The sequence below is a fragment of the Pleurodeles waltl genome, chromosome 2_1 (assembly GCF_031143425.1).
Source record: "Pleurodeles waltl isolate 20211129_DDA chromosome 2_1, aPleWal1.hap1.20221129, whole genome shotgun sequence".
NCBI classification, from domain to species: Eukaryota; Metazoa; Chordata; class Amphibia; order Caudata; family Salamandridae; genus Pleurodeles; species Pleurodeles waltl.
Window position 1 is genome coordinate 95436326 of NC_090438.1, and position 24718 is coordinate 95461043.

Here is a 24718-nt window from a genome sequence, read left to right on the forward strand (position 1 = left end):
TATATAATAGTGGTTTCCCTGTCGCATTGGCCTTGTGTGATTGCTGATTGTGTGGGCTGGGTGAGTCTCTCTACTGGGCATGCTGTGGTGATGGGTGTCCATGCATTGTTGTTGCATGCAGGGCTTGGTATTGGGATGTGTGGGTTGTGATGGTGGGGTAGATGTGAGGTGATGGAGTGATGGGAGTGAGGGTACGGGTGGAGAAATGTGATGGCATGCAGGTAGGGTGGGGGATATAGTAGTAAAGATTTGACTTACCAGAGTCCTCCTGCTACTCCTGCGAGACCCTCAGGATGCATGATCGCCAAGACTTGCTCCTCCCATGTTGTTAGTTGTGGGGGAGGAGGTGGGGGTCCACCGCCAGTCCTCTGTACAGCAATCTGGTGTCTTGAAACCACAGAATGCACCTTCCCCCGTAGGTCGTTCCACCTCTTCCTGATTTCATCCCTGGTTCTTGGATGCTGTCCCATGGCATTGATCCAGTCCACAATTCTCCGCCATAGCTCCATCTCCCTTGCAATGGATGTCTGCTGCACCTGTGATCCGAATAACTGTGGCTCTACCCGGATGATTTCCTCCACCATGACCCTTAGCTCCTCCTCAGAAAACCTGGGGTGCCTTTGAGGTGCCATGGATGTGCTGTGAGTGATATGAGTGAGGTGATGTGTGTGGTGATGTGTTGGGTTGTATACTGTAATGTGCGTGGATGGTGTATGAGTGACGGTATTCTGTGCCTCTGTTGGGTGTGTACTGTTTGCTTATCTCTCTGTGCTTGGGCTTTTTTTTTCATTGAAAGGGTTGTGGGTAATGTTGGTGTGTGTTTTATATTGTTGTGATTATGTGGGTGTGGTGTGTGTATGTGTGTCAGGTGGGTGTAGTTTGAATTGTCCACTGTGATGTACTGTTGTAAGTGTGTGTGTATTTTGAGCGCGGCGGTGTGTACCGCCAATGGTTTACTGCGGTTGAAAGACCGCCGAGTTCATTCGTGGGTCGTGATGCTGTGGGTGTATTCCTGTTGGCGCGACGGTGTGGGTTTTGCTATCGCCAGTTTATCACTGACCTTTGGTGTGGCGGACTTGTGTGGGTGTCTGTATAGTGGCGGTATTCTCTGTGTGGGTCCTCTTACCCGTGGCGGATTACCACCGCGGCCACGGTATCTTGGCGGCCGCCAGCACGGCGGTAAACGGGATTTACCGCCAGTGTTGTAATGAGGGCCAATGTCTCCTTTAGTTTTCTGTTTTCTATTAATTTGTTCCTGATTTAACCCGCAACATCAGAAGAATATTAATTCAAGTAGGTCACCACTGCAAATACAGTGATTTGCTAAACATTTCATAAAGATATTTTTAAAAAGCAGCTGATTAGTGTTGTTAACTTTTCTTCATTCTTTGTCGAGCGTGGATTTTATGAACACGTGTGGTTTCTGTCACTTCTTTAGGTAGTACAAACAACATAGCAAATATATTTTTTCAATTTGAGTTAAAATATGGAGTTAGTTAAATACTTTTTAAATACGGTATGTTTTTTAAGATGGTGCCAAATTGCTCATTTGTAGTGGAAATTACAATCCTTATTGGCTGTTTCTCATTAACAAGATTGTCCTATAATATTCATTTTGCTAGTGTGAGTTCCTCTGGGGTAACATTTTTGATGCTGGGCTACTTATACTTTCACTTCTTTTTCTGAATATTCTTCTTTACAATTTTGAACAGGTGGTAATTGAGCTATAGAGCAGGCCTTGTTCCCCCGCAGGTGCCCAGCCTTTTTTGGCTATTTGGGGCAGTTTGCGCTTAGGCCCTCATAACGTTTTGTCTACATAAGCTACCCACGCCAAATTTGCGTCCCCTTTTTCCAACATCCTAGAGATTCTAAAGGTACACAGAGTTTGTGGGTTCCCCTTGAGGAGACCACGAAATTAGCCAAAATACAGCAAAAATTTTGTTTTTTAAAATCACATGTGGGAAAAGGGCTGCAGAAGAAAGCTTGTGGTTTTTCCCCTGAAAATGGCATCAACAAAGGGTTTGCGGTGCTAAAATCACCATCTTTCCAGCTTTCAGGAACAGGCAGACTTGAATCAGAAAACCACATTTTTGGCATTTTTCTGGGACATACCCCATTTGTACTATTTTTGTGCTTTTAGCCTCCTTCCAGTTAGTGACAGAAATGGGTGTAAAACAATTGCTGGATCCTAGACAGCTAAACATTTCAGAAAAGTAGACAAAATTCTGAATTCAGCAAGGGGTCATTTGTGAAGATCCTACAAGGTTTTCCTACAGAAAATAACAGCATAAATAAAACAAATATTGAAATTGAGGTAAAAAAACAGCCATTTCTCTCCACCTTTTATTCTGTAACTTTTTCCTGCGAAAACAGATTTACCGTTACGTCTGCTGGACTCTTCTGGTTGTGGGGATATATAGGCCTTGCAGGTTCTTCAAGACCCCTAGGTACCCAGAGCCAATAAAGGAGCTGCACCCTGCAATGGGTTTTCATTGTATACTGGGTATAGAGTAATTCATTTGGTGAAATATAAAGAGTGAAAAATAGGTATCAAGGAAACCGTTGTATTTCCAAAATGGGCACAAGATAAGGTGTTGAGAAGCAGTGGTTATTTGCACATCTCGGAATTTCGGGGTCTCCATACTAGCATGTGAATTACAGGGCATTTCTCAAATAGTCGTCTTTTTTTACACACTGTCTTATATTTGGAAGGGAAAAATGTAGAGAAGACAAGGGGCAATAACACTTGTTCTTCTAATCTGTATTCCCCCAAGTCTCCCGATAAAAATGGTACCTCACTTGCGTGGGTAGGCCTAATGCCTGCGTCAGGAAACGCAACGTGGACACATCACATTTTTACATTGAAATCTGACGTGTTTTTTTGGAAAGTGCCTAGCTGTGGATTTTGGCCTCTAGCTCAGCCAGCACCTAGGGAAACCTACCAAACCTGTGCATTTTTAAAAACTAGACACCTAGGGAAATCCAGGATGGGGTGACTTGTGGGGCGCTCACCAGGTTCTGTTACCCAGAATCCTTTGCAAACCTCACAGTTTGGCAAAAAAAACACTTTTTCCTCACATTTCGGTGACACAAAAGTTCTGGAATCTGAGAGGAGCCACATATTTCCTTCCACCCAGCATTCCCCCAAGTCTCCCAATAAAAATGGTACCTCGCTTTTGTGTGTAGGCTTAGTGCCCACGACAGGAAATGCCCCAAAACACAACGTGGACACATCACATTTTCCCAAAGAAAACAGAGCTGTTTTTTGCAAAGTGCCTAGCTGTGGATTTCGGCCTCTAGCTCAGCCGGCACCTAGGGAAACCTACCAAACCTGTGCATTTTTGAAAACTAGACAACTAGGGGAATCCAAGATGGGGTGACTTGTGGGGCTCTCACCAGGTTCTGTTACCCAGAATCCTTTGCAAACCTAAAACTTTGGCAAACCTAAAACTTTGGCTAAAATAACACTTTTTCCTCACATTTCGGGGACATTAGGTCCCGGAATCTAGAGGAGCCACAAATTTCCTTCCACCCAGCGTTCCCCCAAGTCTCCCAATAAAAATGGTACCTCACTTTTGTGGGTAGGCCTAGTGCCCGTGACAGGAAATGGCCCAAAACACTATGTGGACACATCAAAATTATCAAATACAAAACTGTTTTTGCGGGGGGCACCTGCGTTTTTGGTCTTGGGCTCAGCAGCCATATAGGGAAACCTACCAAAACCAAACTTTTCTGAAAACTAGACACCCGAGGGAGTCCAGGGAGGTGTGACTTACGTGGATCCCCCAGTGTTTTCTTACCCAGAATCCTTTGCAAACCTCCAAATTTGGCTAAAAAAACACTTTTTCTTCACATTTCGATGACAGAAAGTTCTGGAATCTGAGAGGAGCCACAAATTTCCTTCCACCCAGCGTTCCCCCAAGTCTCCCGATAAAACTGATACCTCACTTGTGTGGGTGGCCCAGGTGCATGCAACAGAAAAATGCCAATAACCTGCAGAGATTGAGGGGTTAGCACAGCGAGTTGATAAGCACATATTTTTCTTTTATACATCTTTTAGGCTGACTCTGCTTTGGGGACCCACACAAGTGAGGTATCATTTTACTTGGGAGACTGAGGGGGAATGCTGGGTGGTAAAAAGATTTGTGCCGGAGCGGTGACCCTACAAAGAAAATTGAGGAAAATATGCTTTTTTAAGCAAATTTTGAGGTTTGTAGAGGAGTCTGGGCAAGAAAATGTTGGGTGATCTAGGCAAGCCACACCTCCCTGGACTCCTTGGGGTATCTAGTTTTAAAACATGTCTAGGTTTGGTAGGTTTCCCTAGATGAAGGCCGCACCCGGGACCAAAAACATAGGTGCCCACCCCCCAAACACAGGTAGTTTTGCAATAGATCATTTTGATGTGTCCACGTACTTATGTGATGTTCCAAACACTCAAATTGTGAAAAGAAACGCACTTAGGTTATGTTAAAAAGATCCCTCACCCACCAACCAAGTTGGTGGCATGCTTCATCATCGGGGTCCCACCAGAGACACCTAGCGTGTCATGGGTGTGCTGCGACGCCTGATTACAGCGGAGCAGGTTTTGTTATTTTTACCACACATACTGCTTGGATTTGGCACGAGGGTGAATGATGGTTCAGTAGATCAAATTTTATTAACAAAAGATTTCACAAAAATTAAATGCACTTTTAATAACTGAAAGGCCAAAAAACGGAACCAATGACTCTCAGCTCGTGAGCTGTAAAGCCACAACAAGGCACCAACCGCTTTACAGTCCATTTACACACCTTTCATACATGACATACACAAGACCATTCATGCTGCCAGCCACGGGCCCAGCACATTACAACACTCGCATCGACAGACAGCGCCACTCAAGGGCTCATCACTTACATACGCCCTCATGCCTGATACAGCAATCACACCAGCTGATGGGACTGTGTGGACTGGAGTTTGCCTGGCAGTGTGTTGCAGTAGCCAACAGCAAGTCAATATTTACACTGCCAGCCAAGCGCCACCCCACGCACACTGTCAGCCAAGTGCCACCCCACTCACAGCGCCAGCCAAGCGCCACCCCACTCACACCGCCAGCCAAGAGCCATCCCACTTACACCCCCAGCCAAGCACCACCCCACGCACACCGCCAGCCAAGCGCCACCCTATGCACACCGCCAGCCAAGCGCCACCCCACTCACACTGCCAGCCAAGCACCACCTTATGCATACTGCCAGCCAAGCGCCACCCACGCACACCTCCAGCCAAGCGCCACCCCACACACACTGCAAGACAAGCGCCACCCTACACACACCGCCATCACTTTTTTAAATTGTTTTTAAACAACAAAGAAACCACTCCACAAGGCGGTGCACTGCGAACTGTACAAAAAACAGTATACAAAAGGACAAACCAGTGTATCGATGTAAAAAGACAATGGCGGTCATTCTGACCGCGGCGGGCGGCAGTAGCCGCCCGCCATGCGGTCACCGCCATTTGGCCGCTCCGCGGTCAAAAGACAGCGGAGGTCATTCTGGCTTTCCCGCTGGGCCGGCGGGCGCCCGCCAAAGGAGCACCCGCCGGCCCAGCGGGAAAGGCCCTGCAACATAAAAGCTGGCTCCGAATGGAGCCGGCGGTGTTGCAGGGGTGCGACGGGTGCAGTTGCACCCGTCGCGATTTTCACTGTCTGCTAAGCAGACAGTGAAAATCATGCTGGGGCCCTGTTAGGGGGCCCCTGCACTGCCCATGCCAGTGGCATGGGCAGTGCAGGGGCCCCCTTGGGCCCCACGACAGCCGTTCCCGCCATCCTGTTCCTGGCGGTAAAAACCGCCAGAAACAGGGTGGCGGGAAGGGGGTCGGAATCTCCATGGCGGCGCTGCTTGCAGCGCCGCCATGGAGATTCAGCCCAGACAGGGTTTCCCGCCGGATCCCCTTTTCTGACCGTGGCTTTACCGCCGCAGTCAGAATGGGCAGGGAAGCACCGCCAGCCTGTTGGCGGTGCTTCCGTGGTCATCCACCCTGGCGGTCGATGACCGCCAGGGTTGGAATGACCCCCAATGTTTCCTATTTAATATTTTGTTAACAGTCCAAAATTTTGATTTTACACAACCCTATGGGCAGTGTAAGTTGTGGCCACAAATAGTACAGAACAAAAAGCCTTATATCCTTGCAATCGTTGCAAATTCATAGACAAGTGATATATTCACGATGAATGGCCAACGCGTTTCGCCCAACATAGGGCTTCTTCAGGGCTGTAACATAACCAGAAACAACATATATATTCTATGCTATAATACAAGGAGTGTAAATAGATGTGTAAGTACAAAGGTGCCACAAACAAAAATAAAGATGAAGATAAGTGTAAAAGGAAAACATCCAATTGTGTACCAACACATTGGTAGTAGTGGCGAACCCGTGCGCAACATGTTCTTGATCATGCACTCGCATATTGTACAGCGTGTACCAGTAATAAAGCAGTGAATTAAAATATGTATATAGCAAAAGCAATCCCATTAGTATATGTGTAACAACTGGTAATAGGTGTAATAAGAGGTAAAATCACAGAAGGTGAAAAAGCGACTGAGTATCAGGTTGTGCAAGGGAAACAAAATCCAGAAAAAACGTACCCTGAACGGTATCCAGTCAGTTGTAATAACAAAAAATATATTAGTGTATCAATTACCTAAAAAACAAATTCCAGAATAGATGAGATAAATAAATTAAATGGAATGACCTAAGAGATATGAATCGGTAAAGTCTCATGGTCCAAAGACGTGTAGATAAGAAGAAGGGAAGGAAGCTTACCGCTGTATGGTCATTAAGAAAAGTTACTCCCCCCCCCAAAAAAGCGATCCAAATGATTGTGAAGTCACATGTGGCCAGCCCAATATATATCATGGGAAAAGAAAAAATACACCTAAGGGACAAAAACCAAAACTATAAAAAATACAGTATAGAAACATGTGAAGTAGCCCAAAAATCAGAAAATGAATAAAAAACGTGTAATATCCCAAAGGCTTACCGTCTGTTTAAAACAGCAGTGTGAGGAAGCTCCAAATTAAGTTCAAAACGCGGTCCGAACGACCGCCAGAAAACACGTGTGGCCAGCCAGTTGCAAAATAGCCGGCCGCGACGAGTAAATGCCAGAAGTCTGAATGCCGGTCCCGGAGAGCACCGCATATGTGCCCGGAACCCGGAAATGGGAGTGCCGACCTCCCTGAAGTAAAAATAAAAGTAGGACCAAAAGTGCCGCCATGTTGGGGCTGGTGACTACAGGAAATGAGTAAAAGGAAAATAAAATAAAATAAAAGAAGGACAAAAATAGAACAAGGGCACCCGCCATATTGAAATGAGTGTTTGAAACTGAAAGTAAGGAATAAAAAGGACATAAAGCTAAAGAAAGGCAAAAAACATTTTTTGTGGAAAAGGAAGATAAAGAATGTATTTATATTGGAAAATACAGACAATATTGTTATAACAGAAGAAATAAAGAGATAACTGACTGGTATACCAATGGAAGGCTGCGATGAGCTAGGAAAATTAAAAATATAAATATAAGACGTGATCAGTGACCAGTGAAAATTGACAGTGGGAGAAAATAAACAAAAATCTTAATAATAATAATAAAGAAGTGGATAATAAAGAAAGAAAGAGCGTAAGAGCAAGTGAGGAGTGGAGCGGTAGGAGGAACCCAAAATTGGTAATGTGTGCACACTTAGTCCATTTGGCCCGAAGGAGAACATGTACATTTCAATAATTAAAATATATAGACATTTGTGAAAAACATGATAGAAATAAATACAACCTATTAAAACATCGTATAGACCTAAACATCCACAGTAATACAACGTGAGCCACAATTTTGAAGCAATCAAAGTAAAATGCAACAAGGTAATTAGTGACCAATTCATAAAAAAATGCAGATAAATAACAATGGAAAAATGAAATTCTGAGAAGAGCAAATTTTAGAAAATAATGGAATTCGTGATCCATTTTGTGGCCAGGTCTACCGCTTGTAGGCGACAGATCCAGGTCGCCTCTTTCTGGCGCAGAGTCATTTCTCTATTACCCCCTCTAGGGTGAGCGGGAACATGTTTGATGCCATGAAACCGAATAGTTGGATCATTGGGGTGAACCAATATCATATGTGTAGCAAGTGGGTATGTAAAGTCATGTTTCTTTATAGCTCACAAGTGTTCCTGTATTCTGAGTTTCAAAGGGCGTATAGTACTGCCCACGTAAACCTTATTGCATGCACAACCCAAGATATAAACAACAAATTTGGTGTTACAATTGATGAATTGATGAATAGTGAATCTCCTCATGTTATGATAGCAAAAGTCCTTAATTTTGTCACGACCAAAAATACAGACATTACAAACATGACAAGTATAGAAACCCCTAGGTTTTACTGGAAGCCATGTGGCGGGACTGGAGGAAGCAATGTAGCTGGGACACAAGTAGTCTATAAGAGTTAGCCCTCTACAGTAGGTAATCCTAGGTTTGTTAGGTATCGTTCCTTTCAGGCCCGGGACATCAGTTAGTAAGGGCCAGTGGCGTTTGAGAATTTTAAAAATGCCCTGGCTGTGGGCCGTGTACCGAGTCACGAAGGATAAGAAGTCCTTTCTAGTCTTCCTGGTCCCCTGTGTTTTAGTAACCAACGTATCTTTCCTGGGAGTCTTCATAATGCGACAAACTGACTGTGTTAGGCTATGGGCATCATAGCCCCTGTTAATGAACCGATGTCGTGTGTGCTGAATTTGTGTCCAGAAAATGTCATTCGTACTGCAGTTTTGTCTAACGCGTACCATTTCCCCATAAGGGATGTTGTGGATGACCGAAGCAGGGTGGGCACTGGTAGCATGAAGGAGGCTGTTACATGCGGTAGATTTTCTAAAAAGTGCACTCTGTATGCTGTTATCTTGTATGAAAAATCTGATATCCAAGAAATCTATGGTATTTTTGTGATGCTGTAAACTGAGTTGTACATTATAAGGGTTGTTGATGAGGAAAGTGTGGTACTCATTGAGTTGATCTATAGTACCATTCCAGATAATAATGATATCATCAATGTAACGCCCCCAGAACACGATAGAGTCAGTCCAAGGCGATGCTAGTTTCCCCCAGGCGTGTATTTTTTCGTACCAGCCCATGAATAAACAGGCATATGATGGGGCAAATTTTGAACCCATCGCCGTCCCCTGTATCTGTTGATACCACTCATTATCATGCAAAAAGTAATTCCTTGACAGAATAATGTCAATCATCTGGAGGAGCATCTGATTATGTGCAAAACAGTCAGCGGTCCTGGTGTTAAGAAACATGGTGACTGCTTGGATCCCAAAGGGTTTACGTATACAAGTGTACAGACTGTGCACATCCATAGTTACAAAAATGAGATCTTCAGACCAGGTAAAGTGGTCAAATTTATTAAGGATATCTTTGCTAGCCTGTATGTAAGAAGGCAAATTGATAACAAATTTCTGTAAATAAAAATCGACATATTCAGCTATTTTGTCTGTGGGGGAGTCGATCACAGGATTGTGTGTGAGGTGTTTATAACAAGTAGTGTCAGCTAGTTGTCTATTGATTTCCTCCATATAGTCCCTATAGTTCATACCTACCACGTTACCCCCCTTGTCGGCCTCACGTATAACAATAGATTGATCATTTTTAAGGCTCCGAAGAGCTGCCCTTTCTGTAGTCGACAGGTTATACACATGATGCCAATTATTTATAGGGGTATTTAATGTGTGATATAAATCTGAAGTGACTCTTTTGACAAATAGCTCAATATTACTATGAGTGTTGGCCGGCTTGAATTTGGAACGTGGTTTGAATCTCGTGGTTTTTAAAAAAATTTCAGAGATCCCCAAGTCTGCCCGGATGTCTTCTATCGCCCTACTGTCATCTCCTAAGGACATAAGTAACTGTACATCATGAAGATCAGAGACCAACTGGATCGAAGAATCAGTGTCAGGGATAGAAGTCGCTACATCATCAGTCTCTGGTCGGAGTTTACCTCTGTCTCTGTCTGGCACAGATGAAAAATAATTTCTAAGTTTGAGAAAACTTGTAAATTTGAACAGATCAACAATCAAAATTCGATCAGATAAATTGATAATAGTCAAATCACCCTCAGTTGACTATTATCAATTTATTTGATCGAATTTTGAGTACTACTGAATGCAGGCTTTTGAGCAAGGGTCTAGGCTTTTGCCCTACCCAGACCAATGACCCCGTTGAAGTATTTGTTGATCTGTTCAAATTTACACGTTTTCTCAAACTTAGAAATTATTTTTCGTCTGTGCCAGACAGCTAGCTGACACTACTTGTTATAAACACCTCACACACAATCCCATTGGTGGTCTAATTGAATTTATCAATAATAAGTTGTGGGGTTGGCATGAATCAGGTCTACTCTCTGATGACAAATTTAAATACCTAAGTGTCTCAAACCCTAAATTCCCTTGCATCTACACACTTCCTAAGGTACATAAGGGTGGCAACTTTCCCCCCGGAAGCCCCATTATTTCTGGGATCAACTCCCCCACAGAAAAAATAGCTGAATATTTCGATTTTTATTTACAGAAATTTGTTATCAATTTGCCTTCTTACATACAGGATAGCAAAGATATCCTTAATAAATTTGACGACTTTACCTGGTCTGAAGATCTTATTTTTGTAACTATGGATGTGCACAGTCTGTACACTTGTATACGTAAACCCTTTGGGATTCAAGCAGTCACCATGTTTCTTAACACTAGTACTGCTGACTGTTTTGCACATAATCAGATGCTCCTCCAGATGATTGACATTATTCGGTCAAGGAATTACTTTTTGCATGATAATGAGTGGTATCAACAGATACAGGGGACGGAGATGGGTTCAAAATTTGCCCCATCATATGCCTGTTTATTCATGGGCTGGTATGAAAAAATACACGCCTGGGGGAAACTAGCATCGCCCTGGACTGACTCTATCGTTTTCTGGGGGCGTTACATTGATGATATCATTATTATCTGGAATGGTACTATAGATCAGCTCAATGAGTACCACGCTTTCCTCAACAACAACCCTTATAATGTACAACTCAGTTTACAGCATCACAAAAATACCATAGATTTCTTGGATATCAGATTTTTCATACAAGATAACAGCATACAGAGTGCACTTTTTAGAAAATCTACCGCATGTAACAGCCTCCTTCATGCTACCAGTGCCCACCCTGCTTCGGTCATCCACAACATCCCTTATGGGGAAATGGTACGCGTTAGACAAAACTGCAGTACTAACGACATTTTCTGGACACAAATTCAGCACACACGACATCGGTTCATTAACAGGGGCTATGATGCCCATAGCCTAACACAGTCAGTTCATCGCATTATGAAGACTCCCAGGAAAGATACGTTGGTTACTAAAACACAGGGGACCAGGAAGACTAGAAAGGAATTCTTATCCTTCGTGACTCGATACACGGCCCACAGCCAGGGCATTTTTAAAATTCTCAAATGCCACTGGCCCTTACTAACTGATGTCCCGGGCCTGAAAGGAACGATACCTAACAAACCTAGGATTACCTACCGTAGAGGGCTAACTCTTAGAGACTACTTGTGTCCCAGCTACATTGCTTCCTCCAGTCCCGCCACGTGGCTTCCAGTAAAACCTAGGGGTTTCTATACTTGTCATGTTTGTAATGTCTGTATTTTTGGTCGTGACAAAATTAAGGACTTTTGCTATCATAACATGAGGAGATTCACTATTCATCAATTCATCAATTGTAACACCAAATTTGTTGTTTATATCTTGGGTTGTGCATGCAATAAGGTTTACGTGGGCAGTACTATACGCCCTTTGAAACTCAGAATACAGGAACACTTGCGAGCTATAAAGAAACATGACTTTACATACCCACTTGCTACACATATGATATTGGTTCACCCCAATGATCCAACTATTTGGTTTCATGGCATCGAACATGTTCCCGCTCATCCTAGAGGGGGTAATAGAGTAATGACTCTGCACCAGAAAGAGGCAGCCTGGATCTGTCGCCTACAAGCGGTAGACCTGGGCCACAACACAGATCACGAATTCCATTATTTTCTATAATTTGTTTGCTCTTCTCAGAATTTCATTTTTCCATTGTTATTTATTTGCATTTATTTATGAATTGGTCACTACTTACCTTGTTGCATTTTACTTTGATTGCTTCAAAATTGTGGCTCACGTTGTATTACTGTGGATGTTTAGGTCTATACGATGTTTCAATAGGTTGTATTTAGTTCTATCATGTTTTTCACAAATGTCTATATATTTTATTTATTGAAATGTACATGTTCTCCTCCGGGCCAAATGGACTAAGTGTGCACACATTACCAATTTTGGGTTCCTCCTACCGCTCCACTCCTCACTTGCTCTTACGTTCTTTCTTTCTTTTTTATGCTCTTCTTTATTATTATTATTTTGATTTTTGTTTATTTTCTCCCACTGTCACTTTTCACTGGTCACTGATCACGTCTTATATTTATATTTTTAATTTTCCTGGCTCATCGCAGCCTTCCATTGGTATACCAGTCAGTTATCTCTTTATTTCTTCTGTTACAACAATATTGTCTGTATTTTCCAATATAAATACATTTTTTATCTTCCTTTTCCCCAAAATTTTTTTTTGCCTTTCTTTAGCTTTATGTCCTTTTTATTCCTTACTGTCAGTTTCAAACACTCATTTCAATATGGCGGGTTCCCTTGTTCTATTTTTGTCCTTCTTTTATTTTATTTTCCTTTTAATCATTTCCTGTAGTCACCAGCCCCAACATGGCGGCACTTTTGGTCCTACTTTTATTTTTACTTCAGGGAGGTCGGCACTCCCATTTCCGGGTTCCGGGCACATATGCTGTGCTCTCCGGGACCGGCATTCAGACTTCTGGTGTTTACGAGTCGCGGCCGGCTATTTTGCAACTGGCTGGCCACACGTGTTTTCTGGAGGTCGTTCGGACCGCGTTTTGAACTTAATTTGGAGCTTTCTCACACTGCTGTTTTAAACGGACTGTAAGCCTTTGGGATATTACACGTTTTTTATTCATTTTCCGATTTTCGGGCTACTTCACATGTTTCTATACTGTATTTTTTTATAGTGTTGGTTTTTTCCCTTAGGTGTATTTTTTCTTTTCTCGTGATATATATTGGGCTGGCCACATGTGACTCTTCACGATCATTTGGATCGCTTTTTTTGAGGGGGGGGAGTAACTTTTCTAAATGACCATACAGCGGTAAGCTTCATTCCCTTCACCTTATCTACACGTCTTTGGACCATGAGACTTTACCGATTCATATCTCTTAGGTCATTCCATTTAATTTATTTATCTCATCTATTCTGGAATTTGTTTTTTAGGTAATTGATACACTAATATATTTTTTGTTATTACAACTGACTGGATACCATTCAGGGTACGTTTTTTCTGGATTTTGTTTCCCTTGCACAACCTTTTTCACCTTCTGCGATTGTACCTCTTATTACACCTATTACCAGTTGTTACACATATACTAATGGGATTGCTTTTGCTATATACATATTTAAATTCACTGCTTTATTACTGGTACACGCTGTACAATATGCGAGTGCATGATCAAGAACATGTTGCGCACGGCTTCGCCACTACTACCAATGTGTTGGTACACAATTGGATTTTTTCCTTTTACACTTATCTTCATCTTTATTTTTGTTTGTGGCACCTTTGTACTTACACAGCTATTTACACTCCTTGTATTATAGCATAGAATATATATGTTGTTTCTGGTTATGTTACAGCCCTGAAGAAGCCCTATGTTGGGCGAAACGCGTTGGCCATTCATCGTGAATATATCACTTGTCCATGAATTTGCAACGATTGCAAGGATATAAGGCTTTTTGTTCTGTACTATTTGTGGCCACAACTTACACTGCCCACAGGGTTGTGTAAAATCAACATTTTGGACTGTTAACGAAATCTTAAATAGGAAACATTGTCTTTTTACATCGTTACACTGGTTTGTCCTTTTGTATACTGTTTTTGTACAGTTAGCAGTGCACTGCCTTTTGGAATATTTTTTCAGTGGAGCTGCTTTCAGCCCCGTTGAGTTCTTTATTGCAGTAGGAACTATGGTGTCGTTGCACGCTCTTTGTAACTTAATAATAGCTTTCGTGTTCTTTACTTATACTTGTGTACAAGGGGGTATCAATAGGGATAGTGCGTAGCTGATGAGCTTACTGCATATCTTTTGTATGACAACAAAGAAACCACTAATTATAAATAAGTACAAAATTACAAACACAAAATCTCTAACTGAATACATGACAGTAATGTCAGCTGTGAAACTGAACATATGGAAATATAAAACAGCAGTTTACGCTCACAGTATTTCCCAATAATTCTTCTGTGTGTGGTAGCTCCTGAAACAGCCACCCACACACAGCCCAGGCTTTGAATGACAATCAGGGCAGTACATCCTAGTCTCCTTCCTGATACCTCTTCAAGCACAGACTCTACATCTCTTAGCAGGAAAGTTTTTTTTGGCCGTGGGAAGAATGTGCTCAGCAAAGTGACGATCTTTCAATCTAGCCACATCCTCTACCACTGCTTCTCTAGGAACTCTTGCCTGTTCCAGCACAACAAGGCTCGCTATGATAGACTCCTGAAATTTTACAAATATCATCCTTGACTTTGGAGAACTATCCTTGAACACAACAAAAGCATTAAAAGTTGGCAAGTGGAACAGGTGAACCGCTAATTTCTTATACCAAACATAAGACTTACGAGCAGCAGTATAAGGTTCCAACCTCTGATCTACTCTATCAGCACCACCCATTTGCTTATTGTAGTCTAAAATGCACACAGGTTTGCGCACTTCAGCAACTTGACCCCAAACAGCCACAGGTGAAGTACTCTCATCATGGATGGGAGTTAGCTCGTCATTCCGCAAGGCACTGCACTGTCCCTTCTCAAGTTTTTTTTACAAACAAGCTCTCTTGGATAGCCTTTTCGATTAGAGCGGATTGTGCCACAAGCAACAGTGTCCACTCTGAACAACTCCTTGAACAACTGAACTCCAGTGTAGAAGTTATCTACATATAAATGGTGACTTTTGTTTAACAGTCGTCTACCACGTTCCCACACAATTTTCTCACTAACTCCAAAAGTGGGTGGACAGCCAGGGGAGTCAATAGTGGAATTCCTACCATTGTAGACCCGGAAATTATAAACATATTCTGTACTACTTTCAGACAGCATATACAATTTAATTCCATATCATGCCCTGTTGCTAGGAACGTACTGCCTAAAACCCAAAAGACCCTTGAACAGGACCAAAGACTCATCTACAGATATTTCTTTACCTGGAACATAGATCTCTGAAAACCAATCTACCAAATGATCAAGGACAGGTCTAATCTTAAAAAGACAGTCAGAATCAGGGTGATCTCGTGGCAAGGCTAAAGCATTATCTACAAAATGCAACATCTGAAAAAGAAGCTCACACCGGTTACGACTCATGGTTGCAGGAAATATAGAAGTTGTCATCAAAGGACTAGTAGACCAATATGAAGACAGTGATGGCTTCCTTATCAGCCCTATCAAAAAAGTTAAACCCAAGAACGTTTTAAACTCTTCCATAGTTGTGGGAATCCACCGGCTAGCTCTAGAATGTGGCCTAAATCTGGCAGAGTTGTCCCTCAAATACTGCTCTGCATACAAATGAGTCTGCTCAACAATCTCTTCTAAAAATATATCGTCCATACACAACTCGAAGAAGTTGACAGGCAAAACGTTTTCCGTATTAACTCAACACCTTGGGAAATCAGTAAACGCAGGTAACTGTGGCTGCTCCATGTTAGTTGCAACCCACGTGTCAGGTCTTCCCATGGGAAGCCTTTCAGCCACTGGCTGTTGCACCATTGGCACATCAGTGTCGTCTAAAACAGGCCCTTCATCAGCACTAAGAGTGGCTTCGTCATAAGATGATTCCTCTGTGACAGAAAATTCACTTCCAGAATCTTGCACTTCCTCTTCTGCCTCAGATGCATAGTCAGTCTCATAATCATGGTCAGAAGACGACTCAAAAAGCACCCCAACAACCTGCTGAGCAGTCATCCTACGGCTAGCCATGATCCTTCCTCCAAAAAGTAACTGGACAAATGCACCACCAACAACCAGCACTGTGTAAGATAAGTAATAAACAAAGTATAGCTTTATCACTAAGAGTTATAAACTCAAAAACTATACCGCTCACTTGCCTGAAAAAGCTTGACTCACCAGCAATTACTCTGCACAGCCACAGCGATCACCAATGATATCCCACTAAAAAGAAAAAAGAAAAAAGAAAATCAAATTAGACATAAGACAACACAATAATCACTGTGCATAAATCTAAGGACAATTTCACACGCAATCCTGCATTCAGTACACCACCTACAAACATATCATTCATGCATGGCAACAATACTCCTTTGGAGTAAATTTATTTACTTACCTAAAATATGCAACTACACAAACCGCAGGACAACCACTGTCAAAACTGCAACAAGCCACAGCAAAGGAAGCAAAAGCTTTGAAATAGAACAAAAAGGAGAAATAAAATGTTATCATAAATGCAAATACTTCGCCTGTTGACAAACACCCCAACACCAACCATTTTAAAATTTTCCCTGGTGTCTAGTGTTTTCTGCTTGGGGGCAGATGGGCCTAAAAAAACAAACAGGCCAATCTGCCCCCAAGAGGGGGAGAAATGCCATAGAATATATTGCCCCCTTTGGGGGGCGACCCTTGCCCAAGGGGCCACCACCCCACACAAAGCACACAAATGATCCCTGGCGCTAAGTGGGTTCTGCCCCCCTTTGGAGCAGATGGGCCTAAAAAATCAAATAGGGCGATACCCAAAACGTGATTTTTGCCCCTTGGGGGCGACCCTTGCCCAAGGGGGCACCCCACCAAACACAGAAAAAAACTGAAGAAAGAAAACAAAAAAAATCCCTGACGTCTTTATGATTTCTGCAGAAGGGCCTAAAAACAAAATAGGCCAATCTGGCCCCAAGGGGGGCAGAAATGGCCTAGAATATATTGCCTTCTTTGGGGGGCAACCCTTGCCCAAGGGGCCTCCCCCCCCCCACACAAAGCACACATACACACGATCCCTGGCGCTAAGTGGGGCAGATTGGCCTAAAAAGAAAAAGCCGATCTGCCCCCAAGGGGGGCAGACCTGCCCAATAGTGCTTTTTGCGCCTTGAGGGCGACCCTTGCCCAAGGCGGCACCTCCCCAAACACACAAAAAATACCTGGCGTCTTTATGGTTTCTCCCCCCTCCCCACCCGGGGGGGGGCAGAAGGGCCTAAAAAAATAGACCAATCTGCCCCCAAGGGGGGCAGAAATGGCATAGATTATATTGCCCCCTTTGGGGGGGCGACCCTTGCCCAAGGGGCCACCCCCTCACACAAAGCACACACATGATCCCTGGCGCTAAGTGGATTCTGCCCCCCTTGGGGGCAGATGGGCCTAAAAAAAATAGGCTGATTTGCCTAATAGTGCTTTTTGCCCCAAGGGGCCGCCACCAACACAAACAAATCTGCCACAAAAACAATCCCTGGTTTATAGTGGCTTTCTGCCTCCCTTGGGGGCAGATTGGCCTAAAAATAAAAGGTCGATCTGCCCCCAAAGGGAGCAGAAACGGCAATAAATATAATGCCCCCCAAAAAGGGAGAGACCCTTGCCCAAGGGGTCGCTCCCCCACACTGTACACACAAACACACACACACTAATTCCCTGGTGTCTAGTGGGCATTCCTGCTGCCCAATCACATTGCGATCGGGAAGCAGGAATGCTGAAAGAGACATCGAGGGAAAGGAAAATCCTTTCCTTTCCCCCGATGCCTCTCGGGTGATGCGCTGGAAGCAAATGGCTTCCAATGCGTCTTGCACCCTTTGATGATGTCAGCGCGCGATCGCACGCTGGTGTCATTAGGGGGGTGGCGGAGTCAGAGTTGGAAGGGGAAGTGATTCCCCTTCCAACCCTGACCTTGGGGGTGGGGGGCGGCCCTCGGGGGAGCGCTAGTGCTTCCCCCGAGGCCGCTACCTAGACGTAATGGTTACATCCGTGGCGCCTAAGAGGCTCAGCCATGGACATAACCATTACGTCCATGGCGATTAAGGGGTTAAGGTGTATATATATATATTTATATATATATATATATATATATATATATATATATATATATATATATAAATATATATATATATATATATATATGTTGGTGATTTATATAGTATTCTGTATTTTTTAAGATTTTTATTTATCAATAATTTCTCAATATTTGATTTTTCTTATTTCAGTATGTTTTGATTATTGCAGTAAGGATTTCAGTATTGTGTAGTTCCATACTTTATCTATTGATATTTTCTTAATGTCAATATTTACATATACATTATTACTGTATTCAATATTTGTGTCACCTTCATACTTCAATTCAAAGTTGATATTGTTTTTCTCTAAATGTTTGCTTTCATAATTGTATACCACAATGGGGGTCATTCCGACCACGGGAGCACCGCCAACAGGCTGGCGGTGCTTCCACGAGCATTCTGACCGCGGCGGTTCAGCCGCGGTCAGAAGCGGAAAGTCGGCGGTCCCCCGCCGACTTTCCGCTGCTCGGGGGAATCCTCCATGGCGGCGGAGCGCGGGGATTCTGACACCCCCTACCGCCATCCTGTTCATGGCGGGAAACCCGCTATGAACAGGATGGCGGTAGGGGGTGCCGCGGGGCCCCTGCAGTGCCCATGCCAATGGCATGGGCACTGCAGGGGCCCCCGTAAGAGGGCCCCGCAAAGTATTTCAGTGTCTGCTTTGCAGACACTGAAATACGCGACGGGTGCAACTGCACCCGTCGCACCCCTGCAACTACGCCGGCTCAATTCTGAGCCGGCGTCCTCGTTGCAGGGGCATTTCCTCTGGGCCGGCGGGCGCTCTTTTGGAGAGCGCCCGCCGGCCCAGAGGAAATGTTTGAATGGCCGCCGCGGTCTTCTGACCACGGTGCGGTCATTTGGCGGCGGTACCTTGGCGGACGGCCTCCGCCATCCGCCAAGGTCAGAATCAGGGCCAATATCCTTTTGATCAATATTCAGTAGTACCGTCCATTGTGAATAGGCCTAATGTTGTATTATTACAGGTATGTCTGTAATAAAAGGCTAAAAGATGTAGTTGTGCTAAAATTATAATATTAGTTCATTTATGAGATTTGTGTAACCTGAATTTTCTATGCTAACATATATATGTTTGTAAAAGGTAATTGTAGTGTTCCCTAATTTTAAACTATTTCATTTTATGCATATTGAGAGCTGTATAGCCATTGAAACCCACAATACTCTTTGATAGATCGGTTAACTTTAAAGGTCAAATTTATCATTTGCAAATGCTCTTTAATGTGCTCTTGACGTGTCTCAAGTTTTTCCTACAAGTGTTCTCGCCATTGGTTCAGCACCTTCTCCCTTGCTGTGGATAGTTGGTTTAGTCTTTCTTTTCTCATCTCTGGGGGTCTTTCATTCTTGGGGCTGCTTGAACGTTCAACCTTTTTCTCTAAAAAACGTTTTCACTGCAATCTTTTGTACTTTGAAAGTTTTCACTTTGAGCCAGTGTCACTTGCTTACACCTTTTTCTTCTGTTTTCTCACTTTCACCTTCTTCGGGGTTTATTAACATATTCCCTTTCTCAATCACTACCTCACCCTAGCTTTTTTCTTTTCCAGGTTTCTCATAACTCATGTCCTAAAGATCTTATATGGTATTTTCTCTCACTATGCCACAGGTATTACATGCATCTTTGTTTACATCTTTCTCTGTCGCTAATGAACCTACTTACATGTGATATGATCCTGAACACTGGTCTATATTCTGATTCTCTATTTCGTCCCATCAAACATTGGCAATTTAAACCCACCTGTTGTAAAGGGTGTTTATTAGTGTGGCCAAAGCCACAGTTTATCACAGTCTCAGTTTATGAGACCCCCCACCCAGGTAGTAAGACAATTTCAAGACTGAGTTGGGCTTCACTTTCTCCCCACAAACACAGTTCTTCGTTTTGGTTACCTTGTCTGTTCGCCCAGGAATACCGCCACTTTGCTGCTATAGACTTTTGGACTGGTGGCCCACTCAGACCTTTTCCTCTTGCTACCTGTGCAGTATCTGTGCTTAGGTTTCAATGTTACCGTTCCAATCCTCAACTCAAACTAGAATGGAACATTGTGTGTGCTAACCGCAGCTCAAGCGGTATTTAGAAATATGTTTTCACTGATGACATTGGAACTTTGTTTATCTAGCACCATTATTTGGCTCCCTGTAATGTATTAGTTATTGCATGATTATATATGGTTTCAATGTGTCCATTATTCTTGGTAAATGTAAATATTTTCATGTCTTAAAAAACAACATTGTAACTTATCGGCCTTATGGATTCGAAGTTAGATAATGTAATGCCCGCTTTTTCAATAAATCTCAGTCGCAGATGATCAAAACACATAAGAAGTTATTTAGACCCTGTTGGGTGGCTGCTGCTAGGTCCATGAAGCCTATGACCTACTCTCCTCTGGAAAGACTTCCCTACCCAGAGCAGCAATCTCTTTCCCTGAAGTGACACCACCAATGTGGAAGCTGCTCTGAAGGCATTCAAACTTTTCAAAACAAGCATTATGTTTTATGTGCCACTTGAAAATTGTTATTAATAATGGTCCTAATGTGTTAGAAATAAGCTATTAGTGAGAGGGGATTATTTTCTTTGTTTTCCTGTTTGGGGACTCGATCGTGTCTGTGGGAATTTCCAACATGAAAACTGTGTGTCCGAATGACCACGGTGTATAGGGTGGATCAAAATGTACTTACATGCATTGATCAAAAGCCCTTTCGGTGGATGGGCCAACATTCTGAAGTTTCAGCTGGTGGATTCATCTCAGGCACTGTAGGGGTAAACTTGAAGACCTACCCTAATCTAAACAGAGCAAGAGAAATGCACTTTTGTTGCAGTAGGGCGCTGTCAATTTACGATGGTTCTCACTCAACCAAAGACTAAAGGAAGCCCTTCACTGATATGTACTCAGCCTTCACTTCCTTGAGCTACATTTGGCACCGCCAAAGAGGCACTGAGGTGTTGTGGAGTGACTAAAGCTATCTGAAACATCTTTCATCAGAAGTCTAAGACTCAAGGTGACTGGGAGACACTTGCATCAATGATCACTGCACATATTTGAAGCTTTCCATCTTCTTTACAGCCGCAGCAAGTGGCTTCTATAATAAAATAAGTCAGATGCTTGCAAGGGTGAGTGAAGAGAATAGCATCAATTCTGGCCAGCTCACAGTAGTATCGACCCTGACTGCAGTTCCAGATTTTTTTCACACAAATAAAATGTATTTTATTAACACACCTACCACTGAGCTTATATTCATAACAGTATTGCGCAACCTTTTTTTTCTGTGCTGTTCCTGCAATTGTTGATCGTGCCAGTCCTAGTATGGACCCTGCTTTGCTAGGAAGCTCCCAGGATCTGGGGGTCATTATATTTTAGTTTTTCAGTAACAAATTCCCATTTAGGGAGTTTGTTTTTTGAAATGTTAAGTTTGGTGGATGGCCGTCAAAACCAACAATGGCCATCCAAAAAACATGTTCCTTGATGAGAGCTGCCATGATGGCAGCTTGTTTCAATGTACAGAGATGATCACCGAGCTGGCAGTCTTCTGAAACAGAGCCGACTACTGTCCATCGCAGCGGCGAACGTTAAGTCCCTGCTGGGTAGTAATCCATTCACCAGGGTCTAAATCTGGTCCTTAGTGTCCATGAAGGAAATTCATAAAACTATTGGAAATGTATTAATTTGCTTGAAACTATAACGATATATAAATAAGCAATACCTGTTGATTTGTGGAATGCTGTTCTCTCATTTTGTGGCAGTATGAAAACTTTAAAAGAAGTATGGGTGTAAAAAACATGAATCACATTGAATTATTTGTGCTTTATTCCTGATCTCTGTAATGCAGGCATCGTGAGAGGGGACACCCTAATCGATATCGGCACTGGTCCTACCATTTACCAACTACTTTCGGCTTGTGAGGTTTTCAAGGAGATCATTGTTACAGACTACTGTGAAGACAACCGACAGGAGTTTGGCAAATGGCTAACAAACGAACCAGGACATTTTGACTGGAGTCCAATTGTGAGATTTGTTTGTGAGCTTGAGGGGAAGAGGTAAGTATATTCTAGGAGTTTTGGGGGTACTATAGCAATTGGTGCATGGCATATTAGCATACACTGAATGCATCTAGGACTCAGTACTATTCATCCAGCTCTCACCTGATAAGGCCGACTGTGTAGTCAGTGCCAACAGCATTATCAGTCAGCATTCAACATGTGTTACACTCCTTAGCAAAGCCTCTTCTTAACATAGTCCGATCCTTTCCTTATTTACAATTCTATCTGATTTGTTTAGCATTAAATAAGACCACAATAACTACAAGTATATGAAAATACCACAACCTCTCTGATTTGTGAATTGCTGTGCTATTGACATAGCTCTGGTTCATTACGGGTATGGGTCAGTGGCCCTCCTGCAGAATGTGATGAGGGACCCTGACGTCTCCCAGGTTGCACATATATTCATTGGTCTTGGGCTCAATGGTTGACCCCCCACGCTGCAGGGGCCTGCTTGGGAAAGCAGAGAGGCTTTCCTAAGCATTTAACTATTTCTTATTCCATGCCGTTGCACACGCTTTGCAAGGCATCCAATGGCATGGCTTAGAGGGTTAGGGGGTCCCCTCCAAAACCACGGTAGCTGCAGGGGCCTCCGTTACCCCCCTGTGTGTGAATCATTGTTCTAAATGAATTTGTCCATCTTTTGCACCCTATCTTACCCTATCTGCCTATTGATTCACTTATTAAATATGCCTACTTTGAGGTGTTATTTTATATCTTAAAGTGATGTTGATAAACTTTTATAGCATACACATGTAACAACAGTATGTAAGATGTCAGTGGACGTTTTCCCAAAAGTCAGATCTGATTCTTATTTATAGATTTGCGAACTGTGCATTATTTCCTTTTATATAATTATGCAAAATTTCTGAATAATTATGCATACTTACGCGCAATTATGGCAAATGCATCTCTCCTGTCTTGCATTAGCAAAATGATGGCAAGAATGTATTTTGCACTACAGAATCAACACAAATGGACCCTTTCATTACACAAGCGCATGGCCATTTTGTTTAATACAGCCTACTCATGCCTAGCTATCCTCTTGAGTTTCTTGCACCCTAGGCCCCATGCAACCCAATACACCTTATCCCCCCTTTCACCTTTTGTGAACTCTATTTTCACTTGTTATTACTTTCCGACTCACCTGTGTTCATCGTTTATCCTAGTTAGTCTATTTTTTAACCCATCCCACCCAGATGTAGCAGAGGCAGACAGTGACACCGTCTGAGTCTCCCACTCTCCCTGTGGTCAGGCTGTCTGGGGCCTACAGTTTTTCATTCACATTAGAACCATGGACTGGCAGATCCTGGTATACTTGGTACTGCTGGCATGGGCACTAGGGTGTCAAGTACATTATCCATAAGGCAGGTGCCTAGTTGGCCACTGTGTAGCTGTGAGTAACTCACCAGGATCCATTTTTATTTATTCCTTTTTTAAATTTGTATTTATTAACAAATAGAAAAGGTTCATACTATAGATACAAATATTAATAATACTTCTACAATTCATATTCCCTTGTCATACAAAATATTTCCAATAAACACCACATAGGTAGAGTTGCAGTATTTCATATAGTGCAAAAGTTCAATAACGAGGCGTCCCTGGTTCCTCTACCATGATGATGTATGGTGTTACTCTTAGCAAGAAAACCTAGAATGCAATGAATTTGTTGCATCACAGCTCAGTCAAACCAGTCGTGCCAAATCTTCCCAAATTTTTTGAGGGCACCAACCCTTTGGGCGTATAGCTCTCCATAACGCCTAATCCGCTTTATCTTCACCTGCCATTGATTCACGGTAACTGCTTCGGAAGACCTCCACTTTTGTAGTATCAGTGATTTAGCTATCAACGTAGCAATAAAAATAATTTGTTTCTGCCACACAGTTAGTTAGATTGCCCCCAGAGTGTTGCAGGGAGTCTGCTTTTGCAGAAATGTGCAATGGGACAACAGAACATCAGAATGCAGGGGCTGCGCCACTTCTGCCAAATTAATATTGTCATACCAACATACCTGACTAGCTCCAAGTGCCTAACTTGCCCTCCTAAGCTTACAGAGTCACACATAGTTGTGGCAACCCAAAAGGCACAACACTCTAGCCCCCTCTCTCACAGAACAGTGGAAAACTGGTCAGTCCTTTTGATAAATTATCTCAGTCATACATATCCACAGCAAAAGTAAAAGAAAGGACACAATGAAAGTACACAATTTATTTATTGCAACTAACATAATCTATTATGAAGCACATTAGATGTGATTACAATACTGGCAATAATGATAAAAATCAGACTAGCAGTTAGAAAACTGTATAAGACAAATAGTGCCACCATAATGCAAATCTAGTGCCCTGAGCCTATCCTGTGATTGTATGCGCAGGTAGACTTATTTTTGTTAGTTATGATCTCTGGGAGTGCAGAACCCCATACCTCTGTTTGTGTAGTGAAGTGGTCCTCATAGGGAAGTA

At 42.9% G+C, this 24718-nt stretch overlaps 1 pseudogene; it reads left to right on the forward strand.

The window, feature by feature from the left end:
• LOC138259387 (nicotinamide N-methyltransferase pseudogene) overlaps window positions 1-24718 on the forward strand; it is a 115246-nt pseudogene that overhangs the window by 13858 nt on the left and 76670 nt on the right.